This window comes from Sceloporus occidentalis, unplaced genomic scaffold (assembly GCF_023333645.1).
Source record: "Sceloporus occidentalis isolate IW3139 unplaced genomic scaffold, rSceOcc1.0.p SCAF_34, whole genome shotgun sequence".
Taxonomy (NCBI): Eukaryota; Metazoa; Chordata; class Lepidosauria; order Squamata; family Phrynosomatidae; genus Sceloporus; species Sceloporus occidentalis.
In genome coordinates this window covers 7173681-7186118 of record NW_028317014.1, presented here as the reverse complement: position 1 = coordinate 7186118, position 12438 = coordinate 7173681, and positions in this window count along the sequence as shown.

Below are 12438 nucleotides of genomic sequence, written 5' to 3'. Positions count from 1 at the left end.
AGATACCCCAAAAGCTTATGTAACTTTGCATCTTTTTCTATATTCACCCAGTAAAAGGTATCAATTTAAGGCTCACTTTTTCATATTGTAACCTGCTTATGACTATTTCACTGAAAAACTAAGCCCAGATTGCCCATTTTGCAAACCGGACACTTTCGGGCCCCTGGGCGGCGGCCACTGGCTGAATACATAGCGTGTAAAAGCATAGCATTCAACTTTCTGTATCCAAGTGACCACACGTACTAGGAAAGATTGAAATCCCAGCCCAGCCCTGTGGATAAGCACCAGCGTGTAGACAAGGGATATTTCTTGAAGCTGTTAGTTCTTGTGACAGACATGTGTCTTGATATTTGCAATACCCTACTGTATTTTTGTCTCAATGCTGTGTATGGACAAGCTGCCTGCCTTGAATCTAAATGCGGATTGGAGTCAATGCCAGAGATTAATCTGTTTCAAGTAAATGAAAAACAATTGTCACATAGACTACAATGGAGGAAAAGGTGATGCATTTTAGCTCAGTTAATGATTCTAGAATGTTATTTTGCAAATTTTTCTTTTCATTTTGCCATCACACTCTATGGAAGGAGTGCTATTCAATTGCTTTACATACAATTCAGCAACACAAGATAGAAAATACTGCTGTTTAATAATATAATTATCTTACAAAGGCATTGTGTTACATCAGCTTTCTAGACTGAAGAAAAGAGCAATTAAAAAATAGGACTTGACTACACTTTAAAAAAATTAATCTCACCTCCATCCTTGAAAAGACACGATTATGTTTACTTTTAAATAAGGTCACAAAAATTTCAAAAGCGTTTATTCAATAGAAGTTAGAAAGTAGAGTTTTAACTTTTAATGAATTCGTATCACTATAACTTCTGCGTTACATTCAGGGAAATAACTAGAATTCTCTATGCATGTGCAATCTGTTTCTTTAGATGGTGGGATCTCGGGAACACTTACTGTTTGAAATTGTATATGTAGTCAGTGGTCCTTAATAAATAACATATATATACATGTGTTTTTAATTCCCCCTACTTTTTTTCCCGTCCCCTCATGTGCCCGCCCACCCCAAATCTAATTGCTAGACACTGGCTACATTAAATATTTTGACCAAAGCATCGACAATATAGAATCCGTACATTGGGTACATATTTAAGTACATTTAATCCATTCTTTAAAGATTTGTATATCTCTATTAAAATCAGAAATAAAAGTCTTATTGTACACGGAATCAAACATACTTTGCTTTCTTTGAATTTGTATTTGTATAAATTGTATAAATTACCCAACAGCTTCTCTGTTCACATTGCCTGCAGACCAGGAAGTAATGTCACCTCCGGCTCCACCTGAGAGGAGGCTAGTATAAAAGTAGCGTGCCTGCAGGAGGATGGAGAACGTTGGGAGGTTGGAGTCAATGTATCTTAAACATAGCACCTTAATGTAAATTGATTACTAAGGGGCCGCGTTGCCTAAAAAACTGCAGTGTGTTCAGTAATCCCTCACTTATGAAGGAGAAAGGTCAAGGCACTGCTAACATGAGTTTGATGGTATGGTATCTGTATGGGTGCATAGGAATATAAGGTGTGGCAGCCATGTAAGAGGGAGTTCAACATGAATGGTGTGGTTGTTCTCTCTGTATGTATGGAGGAGGTTTGGCCATAACACTGGAAATTACAGTCAGGTTTAGGTTCAGATTTAGGCTTCAAATTTTCTTTATATGACTTTGAGTTGCAAGCACGTAAGTGACCCGGAGTATACTTACTCTCCTCCCAACACATATACAGCACATACGCTCTTTAAACAAACATACATTCACATAAGCTCAAGGGGAAGGATCCAATCAAGCATCCCCATTCAAGACATAACCCCAAAGATTTAGTGGGCTTCCTAAACCCATAATATAATATTTCTTTTTTAGGGTTTGTATTTTTTTTTAGGTTTGTATATATCATACTGTGTGGTACATGTTATTTCTTAAATTATTATTTGTTTAAAATGTATTTGTGGATTGAAGATTCCATTGTGGAACGCAATAGAGTCCATATCACTTTAATTCAGTTCATGTTTTCTCTTCCTTTTTCAGGGAAGAATATTTGATGGTAAATAAATGAATCATTTTCCTTGCCCTTAATCAACATAATTCAATTTTCAGTGGTCCTTTAGTCATAGATGCAGACAGTGTGTGATCTTAATGCCTATCCTCATCCTTAGTGCCTAGTGTATAATAGAGATTTGAAAATTGTTCTCAAGTCAGCATATCAAAGGATATCAGGACGTGTTCAGAAAATCATATTTTCCGTTTCTACAGGCTGAACTCAAAAATGCAAACACATTTTGTGTAGAAAACTGCTTGCATTTTATTTTTCTTGTTGCTGTGTCAGTCATTTAACAATAAATAAATCAACTTGACGTGGGGAGTTTATAAAAATGTATTTTGCGGGTTTGTATTTTTGTGTTTGCTATATGCTATTTTAACATTTTTTTTTTACAAATTCAGGTGCCTCCCATGTACCTACATTGGTGATTGTGTGGCAGATCCCATCCTGTAACATGTTTAGTGTGAGGCCGCTGGTTGGATACACACAGCCACATGCTGCAAAATCATTTGTTGGCCATTGGCCTTAAAGTGCCGGGGAAAATGTAATTCTCCATCCAGCTTTATAAATAGAGCTGCCAAGAAGCTGATATTTAACTGACCTTTTTGGATTCAGTGCTTGCTTGCAAAACCATCTGCTTGCTTGCAAAACCATATGTGTGTATGGTTAACCTCTACAATGCCATAGTGCATAACTTCTATGTATGTAGTTAACATTTTCCATGCTGGAGTGAAAAACTTCTTAGTGTGTATTTAACCTCTTCAATGCTGCAAATCTTTATGATTGTGAAGGCAAATATAAGTATGCGCCAAAGTGATAGATGGGTGCATGACATCATGTCTACAGTGCATGGTTGTAAGGCTTTTTGTAAACGGTTTTGTTTTTCTTTAGGAATTTAGCAACCCTATCTGTATACCTTATTGTGATTTTTAGTACCGTACATCAATGTGATACACGCATAGTCAGCAAACATTCTGAGTGCTAAGAAAAGGAGAACATCAAGGGAGGAAAGAGATACAGAGGGATTTAGGTCTCAAAAATTAACACTGCAGTGGATTCTTTATTCAGATAAATTTTAATGTAGCCATAAATAGGACAACTTCCCAGGTATTTTAGATTATTTGTAATGGCAAAATAACCACAGGATAAACAATATATAATCATGAGTACTAAATCTGTTTCAGGTTCAAAAAACAACCCACAGTTTTAAAGAAGTGAAAAAAGTATTGGGTTCCCAGAATAACCCCCAGATGGGCATATTTAAAAATATATTTTTTTTAAAAACGGATAACTAAAGCTAAAACGTTCAAATGAGCTGAAAGTAAGCCTAGTGCCTAGTGTATTACCGAAATATGTGAACAGATCTTAAATCAGCATACCAAATGATATTTAAACATATTCAGGATTTTTTTATTAGGTATATTTTTCATTGTTGTAGTTTCAAACCTGTTAGGTCTTCAATTAAATTTATAATGTAAATTAAATTGCTAAGTAATATCTTGTACTATTAGAAATCTAATTTATGCTATGTCATTAATGCATATATTACAGTATTTATTCAGTTAGCATTATTATTACGTATCATGAATACTAAAAAAAAAAAAGGGAAAAAAGGCTATTCTCCTTTTTAGATGGTTTCACATATGCTTATCGTTGAATCACTTTTTATTATTTGTGTATTTATATAGTAATCAAATTAAAACATTGTATTATTGTGTTCCTGTTTCCAAAGATTAATATCCTTTGCTATAATCAGAATGTGACACCTGTGTGAACTTCTACATAAGCAAAATGGCATTTACTTTAACAAATCAACAAATACATCTTTATTTTTATTCTAGTGAATTATTTTGGGTTATATATCTCACTGTATTCCAAAACAACTCGATCAACTTTGTAGTGGGAGGATCATATGGGAGTTATTTCAAAAATAAAATCCATAAAAACATATATTTATTATATTTCTGCTTCATTCCAGTGCTGTATCTGAATGACAAACAGCAGCAAACACACCGGGGTCTATTACATTGGCACATAAGCTGATTTTATAGACACAAATTCCAGGAGAAAAAGTTATTTTCTGTTCTGATTTTTTGTTACAGCTGTTAACTGTGCATACACTTGTGAATTTAACTTTTCATTTGTGGTATAATCGACTCTCAAAATGGTTTCATATTAGCTTTTACATTTTAAACTCATCAGCTTGGTTTATGGTCCCATGGTGCCTTTTGTTATTAAGATAATTGCAATATTTTTGTATTACTGCTTTTCTTACCATAGCTTTCGCAGAAAATATTTTTGGCTTATTGCGAGCCAACTTTGTTTTAATGAGCCAACTTGAGGATTTATTGTATTTCCAAAAGTACATAGTTCGTGTGGTCTTATACAACAATGCTTCTGTTATTCATGACATCTTTGAATTATACTTTCAACATTAGCATGTTTGAAATTAATGTCATTACCATATGTCAAATAAATTAGTGTTTATAATAATAGGACATCTCTTATTCTTACTGATATGGAGTGGGGGAAAAACTAAGGGGCAATTGTTACACCCCCATTGGTTAATAAAGGGTCCTTTGGACCTTGTTTTTCTTTCTTTCTTGTTGTTTGTGCTGGGGGGTGGGCCGGCATGTAACCTATAAGTGAAATGCTTGAGTTTAAATTTGAATTTGAAAGGAAAAGGTGCAGAAAGTAGGTGGAACAAACTTTTAAACAATACTTGTAACAGCATTTACTTGTAACAAGCATTTACCTGTAACAGGACCGTTGGCATATTGCATGTGTTCCCATACGGACCCAGTAGCCCTCCTCACACTGACTTAAATCTCTCCAGTAACTATGTTCAGGTTTCTAAATTCAAATTGTAGGCATCATACTGGTTGGTTGTCCCTCCTCACCCTACTCAATCAGAAGCCTCTCCTGTGTCCCTATGTCCATCCTTCTCAGATTCAAATCTATCAGTCCCACCAAATAAACCCTCACTCTTCATGTTTGACACTCCATTGGCAGGAGATAACAGCGGTTGATTCACTTTGTCTTTCTGTGTGTTTACCAAGAGTTACCTTGTTCTATTGTGCCAAAAAAACTTAAGTTTTACCCTAAAAAAAATAAATGTAATTTTGCATCCTGACTGGTATGTTGAGTTGTGACTGCTGGTGTGAATTTTAGAATAGTTTTCCCCAGACAAGCATACTTCATTTGGAAATGGGGGCAGCTACCCACTCCTAACCAGCCTAGATTGGGAGCAACATCCAGGGACCTCTTGATCAACATGATTCCTGACATGATTCCTGACATGATTCCTGCTACAACGGCACCACTAAGAAAGGTGCCTACAATTTGGAAACCTTAATGGAGTCATGTAGGCACTGGAGGAACATATCTACAAAGGCGGCTATGATATAAAAAATACACACCACAACAATAATACCATAGTAACGGGACTGCATCCTAGTGTGCCTTTTAATTTGCCAGACATTGTGGACAGCAGAATATATGGTTTAAAAAACAACCAATCGTGTGTGCCATCTATTTTTAAAACCAAAATACATATATATATATATATATATATATATATATATATATATATATATATTACTTGTGTGTAATAATACTATAGTCTTACTTTAGAAGAGGGCATACACAGAGAAATGGGATCACATTAAAGTGTGGTTAGGAAGGAAAGTATTAGAGAGACAGCTGACAATAAAGATAAGATTTTATTTAGAGAAGTTGACAGTTTTTAGATCCCATTCAAGTTTCATTGACACTGTCTTTTTTCTGACTTTTTTATTGTTTGACAGTGATGTTTGGCAGAGAAACCACAATATTCTGCCTACATAGTTATCCTATAATTGGATCTGCTAGTTCACTGCTTTTATGTTTAACTCAATTTGTTCAACAAATAAGTAGTCTTATTTGGGTTTATGCAGTTTTCTACAACAGTTACATTATTCCTCTAAAGAGACAAAGAAAGATAGCAATCAGTATGTGATACCAGTATTCTTATAGGTAAATCATTTATAATCAGTGTTTCAAAATTTAGTGGAGTAAAATGATTAGGGAAATACTTCACCTTACTAGAATTGTCCAGCATATCTCCACATGTCCAAAATAAACCAGTGGTGTGGGGGTTTATGACAAGGGGCCTTGCTAGCATTGCAAAGGGCCAGTGGTGTGAGTTGGCCAACGACTCACCTTGCAGCACTGTGAAGTGGCCATATTGAAATATTTGATTTTACACCTTCCTGATCCAGTCATGAGAGATATCAGAGGATATCCCCAACAGGCCAATGATCATCACCGCCTGTAAAAGTAGTACAAAGATAAGATTACTAGTGGTGGACACTCCAAAAAGAAGACCAGAAACTTGTCTACAGCGCTCAATTTGTATGTTTGCTGCTGAAGGTGCGTGAAAAATGTTTGTGATAGCCTTATCCTTACATAGTGCACTCCATACAGTAAATTTCTTAACCACTTTTAAGAAACATAAAACTTATCAATAATGTTAGAGCATCATATACAGTATAAGGTGTAATTTGCAGGTCTTTAGAAGCCCTTCCATAGGTTACACCAGGGAATCAGATGACCTGGTCTGCAGCCATGAGCCCTCTTTCTTAAGCTGCCATGGTGGGCTACTTTGCAAACGTGTTTGATTATTTCATTCTGTAACAGAACTCACCTTTCTACTGTATAGATCCTCACACATCTTTCAAACAGCCAGTAGCAGAAGACTACCTTCAGAAGAAACAATAAAATGAGATGTCTGCTAAGGGTTGTCTCTAGAGAGCACAATTAATGTTGTGTCATTAATAGTACAAAATACAGTGTATCAAAATGCGATAATTTATCTGAATAATTTAAAAAACAATTTTTTTGAATAAGTACTAATGCAAGGTGGTAAACATTTTCTACTGCGTTTTGTGATGTTTTATATCCAGTATATTACAAATTGCTTATTTGAAATGTGTTATTTTATTGCTTTAACAGAGTGTTTCTAGTGTGCCGATACAGTAGTAAAACAAGCAAAAAATTTTAATGTAGGGTCTTTAGGGGAAGAGAAAGTAGCTGTCAATCTGATTGAGTATAAGCAGTCTGTATAATCCCTCTAGATTCCTCAGGCATTGTGAAAACAGACACATATCTTTTTTATGGATGGTGTGTCCCAATAGGTGTATTCCACCAGTGATTTTATGTTTTTTACTTTTGAACGTATGTGATTAGTACAATTAAAAATGAAGTACTCTACAATATAATACATAAAATTAATTTTCCTAGTATACTCTAGATGATGGTTTTTAGAAACAGTTTTATTTTTAAATCTTCTTTTATACTAGTAACATAAAGCACCTTTAATACTTTAGCACATACCTGTGCTTAAGGAATGATTAGACTTAAAAAGAAATGCTTAGGTCATATTACATAATGCATAAAGAATACCCCGATACTATGTCTATGTTCTCATCGAAGAATACTTTAACCAGATAAAATGCCCTACATTTGTTTTTTCAAAGTAGGATTTCCCCAAGTACAGCAAGTACAGCAATCGCATTTATGTGTGTATTATATTATGTCTTTATATATCTAGTGATAGCCGTGTTAGTCCAATAGTGTAGACATAAAAGAGATGAGTATTGCTGTATGAAATACCTTTTTATTGGGCTAACATTCCATTTTAAGGACAAGCTTTCAGGAGAATCAACCTCCCTTCATCAAGTCAAAAGGTTTTTTTTCTTTCAGTCGTATAATAAACGTATCCCCGGCCTCTCAATGAAGCTGAATCCTTGTGTTGTTTGCTACAACACTTTCTTTTTTAAATGTTTCTCTTAAAGATATGTTTCATGATTCATCTTTAAATACAAAATTGCCTTTTTATAACATGAACGTTTGTGGACCTTTTTTAGCCTTCGAAAAGCTAGAAGGCATTTTGTTTGAGACAGTTTATTTTATTGTTGTAAATAACATGATTTATTGATTTAGTAGAAAACGAAAAACAATTCACAGAATGCAGAGTAACATATTGTAAACCCCAGAGTCCTTAAACAATTTAAATAAAATACTAGAAGGCAAAAAGAAGTTACAATAAAGATTGCTGTTAAGTGTTCTGGCTTGCCATGTATAATGTATAGATAATAATCAGTGAGAGTTCTCCAAAGTCTCCTCACTTAAATTATACATTATTTAGGGTTAGCCAAGACCTTTATGTTGGCTAACCTTAGCCCTTCATAATAAATAGTGAAGTGAGGAAGCTAAAACCACAATTTTCCTGCAATTTGTTTAAAGGGTTAATGTGCTGTTTTTGTTATTCTTACACACATGCATAACAGGAACTTTATATCAAAATGATGCCAAAATAAGAATGTTCTAATACATGTGAAGGCTGGCGGCATTCAGTCATGAATGGTGAGAATCAGCAATGATAGGTGCGGAAGTAGTAACACGGTAACCCGGTTATGTTCCCCGAGATGCGCACAAAGAAAGATTAAGGATTTAAGATTGAAGACAGAATAGAGAAGAGAAGGGAGAAGATAGAAGATGCAGGAGAAGATGCAGAAGTGGTCGACAGGAGCGGAAGTGGACAGCAGAGAAGGTAGAAACAGCGAGAATGAGTGTAAAACAGTGAATGAGAGTGTTAGAGTGAATGTGGACCTGTGAAAATTCAGAGCTTTTTGCTTTATTTTCGTCTGATTTGTGGGGGTGTGGCCTCGTTTTCAGTAAATTTGCAACTTGTATGAATCCGAATGCACAAGTCTACAAAATAATAATATTAATGACACTAACAACAATAATACAGTCTGCATGTTTAATAGTTTTGTCTTCACATAATTCTGGACAACATACATGTTGGATTGTTATTTCAACACAATTCTTCTTCCATGATACACTGAAAAAGAACTGTAATGCAGACAATTACAGAATCTACCTTCAATTCATTTATAGACAACAGATGTACTAGTGTACTTATCCATTTAAACAGATGCGCCATCTTAAAATCCAAATTAAATCAAATGTCAACATTCATTAACCATTTTTTATGCAAATGTTAAAAGTCAAATCATAGCAGAGAATTCTTATTGATATTAAAGTACACTACGTGTCGAGTGCCAAAATGGATAGAAAAACGTTTAAACAAAATTGTCAGGAAAAACTGTCCTGTCCATAATAATGGTATGATATTACTGGCAGGGCTGGCCCAAGATATAGTGCCGCCTTGAAATGAAACCCCCCACCCCCCGACGCCACTGCTCATTATCTACCCTTCTTCTCCCTACCTTCTCATTATCCAACCCCCTCCATATTATCTACCCTACCCCCCCCCTTGTACTTTACTTACCTCCCGGCAGTCCTGCGGCGAGAGCCTCCCTGCTCTGCTTCATTGCTGAGCACCGGAAATGACATCATATTTCGGCGCTCAGCATTACAAGCCGGCACCGAGAGTGAGCTAGAGGGCTCGCAGAGGAGAGGGAAACCACTCGGCGCCCCTCTGTCTCCTACACTTCAAAAAAAAAAAGGCACTTGGGGTGGCAAAGTGCCGCCTCTTCAAAAGTGCTGCCTGGGGCAATTGACCCACTCTGCTCCATGGCAAAGGCCCTGATTAATGGTATAGTTGCAAACCAAACGTACATTATTTTATTCAAAACCTTTATTCAAACTGTCATTTGCACTGATGAACAGCTCAGAATAGTGGCAAATAGACTCATCTCTAGTTTACATAACATGAGGTTGTAAGAAGATTATGCGTGAATCATAGGAAGAGTACTGTTATATAGTCTAACATAACTGGACTTTTCCTTAAATATAGAAGACCTACCTACCAATCCCTCTTTGTATTGTGTCCAGCTAGACATCAGTGGCCACTAAACACTATATAGTTCTCTACATCATGCATTTTTCTGGAGCTAATTAGTTACACTTCCATTACCATTATTAACGTGGTTTCATAAACAGTTGTCACAGTACATGTAGATTAAGAAAATCAGCTAAAAAAAAATCAGTGCTGAAAACTGTCCATTCCTTGTATTTTCATCTACCTTTCAAACCCTGTAGCATGAGGGTCATAAAATGTCACAGTTAATTAATTGCTCAAACGAAACACCCCAAAACAAAATCATAAAAAGAACCTAGTTCCCAATTGGAGCCCTCTCTATTGGAGCACTTGTTGGTGCTTCTGTGGAGTTACTATGGTAGCAAACAAAAAAGTCTACTCACGATAAAGGTTTTTTTTATTTTTTATATTTTACTCAGATCTAAAGATACGCTTATAATAATCTTATGTGCATCTACATAACCACTTTAGCATAAATAAACACATGTTCTTCCTATCAATGTATAAGTAGCCATAAATTACAAAATGACTAAGCTTTATGCAGCCATCTCCTACATATCTCATGACTAGACAAAATTACAATCCATGACCATGGTTAAGCATACAGAGCAGAAGTTAAAATGATCTTGATCTTCTCTTCCCCGTAGCTTATAAATCCCTCGCTGCCATCTTTATGAACTGGATGTCCTGTCTACAAGTGAAATATAGGTTTACGGATACAAGTCTGTAGCTTAAATCTCTGATAGGCTCATTGATCTAGTTTGATATGATCCAATGGGATAACTTCCATAAAAACTGTAATATGATATACTACACTAAACATAAACTACAATAGAGTCTCACTTTTACAAAATTGAGAAGTGTTGAACTAAACCTTTTTCGAGAAGCGTACAATCTTAAAAATATTAAAAACTAAAAAAACCTTCAGCGTGAGTAGACTTTTTTTGTTTGCTACCACAGTAAGTCCATTGGACTGTGCTTAAGACCCCTAACTGTGACATTTTATGACCCTCATGCTACAGGGTTTGAAAGGTACGTGAAAATACAAGGTATGGACAGTTTTCATCACTGATTTTTTTATCTGATTTCCTTAATCTACATGTACTGTGACAACTGTTTATGAAACTGTCACGTTAATAATGGTAATGGAAGTGTAACTAATTAGCTCCAGAAAAATGCATGATGTAGAGAACTATAGATTCCTATAAGCATCTCTAATGGAGATCAACAAATACAGCACACATGGGAGTTTGGAGAAATTATTTTGCTGCTTTTTAGTAGTTTCTGGAGGAAATGAGATGCAAGGCAGTAGAAAGATTGCATTATGCTGCTTACAGTATTTAGGTCAAGTGTGTATGCACAGAATCCCTTCAAGGAAAAAAACACAGTGTACAGGACATGGAATAATATTTGAGGGTAATCAGAGGTATGAAGTATATGAGCAATGAGAAGTTCATTATTTTTAAGTGGAGTCACACAGTCATTTGCAAATGAACCTTACAATACATTTCATGGAAAAATAAAACATAATTTTAGCTGCTTTGACATTTGTGTCTGCCCATCAAATCCCTAGTTTATTTAATTATACAATTGCGTTGACCTTTTCACCAGTATTTATATTCAGACCAATTATGCTTGTAAATTTTCCAATTAATGTGAATAAGATAATAATGTTGTGGCTTTATAACTACAGAAGACACTAGATGTTTTGCTGACATAATTCATAAACAGTCTAACTTGTAATATGGATGATTGGCAAAAAGAAGCCCTACTTCCACTAAAAGTGCCACTTGCTAATTAGGTATCTCTCTCTCTCTCTATCTCTCTCTCTATATATATAAAGAGTACAACCCTCACATTTTTGTAAATATTTTATTATATCTTTTCATGTGACAACACTGAAGAAATGACACTCTGCTACAATGTAAAGTAGTGAGTGTACAGCCAGGGCCCCCTGGAAAATAAGGAAAGGGGGAATATGACTGCTGGCCCAGGTCAGGTCACTGGGAGGTCAGGATAGCTTTGGCCCTTATTGGATAGTGGGGCGCAACATTGTTGCACGCTAGGGTTTAAAAGTGTAGGACAAAGGCACTACTACCCCTTTTCTTGCCTGCAGCCTAAGGTCAGGCATTGTCCCACCCTCCCTCCCTCCCAATTTTACTGTACTGTAATTTTCATTATGCATGTGCTTGATTCTGTTTCTCTGTGGTTCTTTTATAGTCACAGCGTGGAATATTCACCCTCTTTTTGGTCAGCATGGAAGTGGTGGCATCTGGAAGCTGCGCCCGAATGGGCTTCGGGAGGCGGGTCCAGCGGGTGGCTGATGGCACCCGCTGGGCCAGAACTCTTGGTATCACGTGGTTTGTAACCGCCTGCTGGGCTTAGGCCTAGCAGCTGGCGGGTTGTTATTGGTTGGCAATGTTATGTGTTTATGGGGGAACTGTTAATAAAGCTGTGGCAATGCCCTTACCCACACCAATGAGTCATGTCTTTATTTACGGTGGGTGG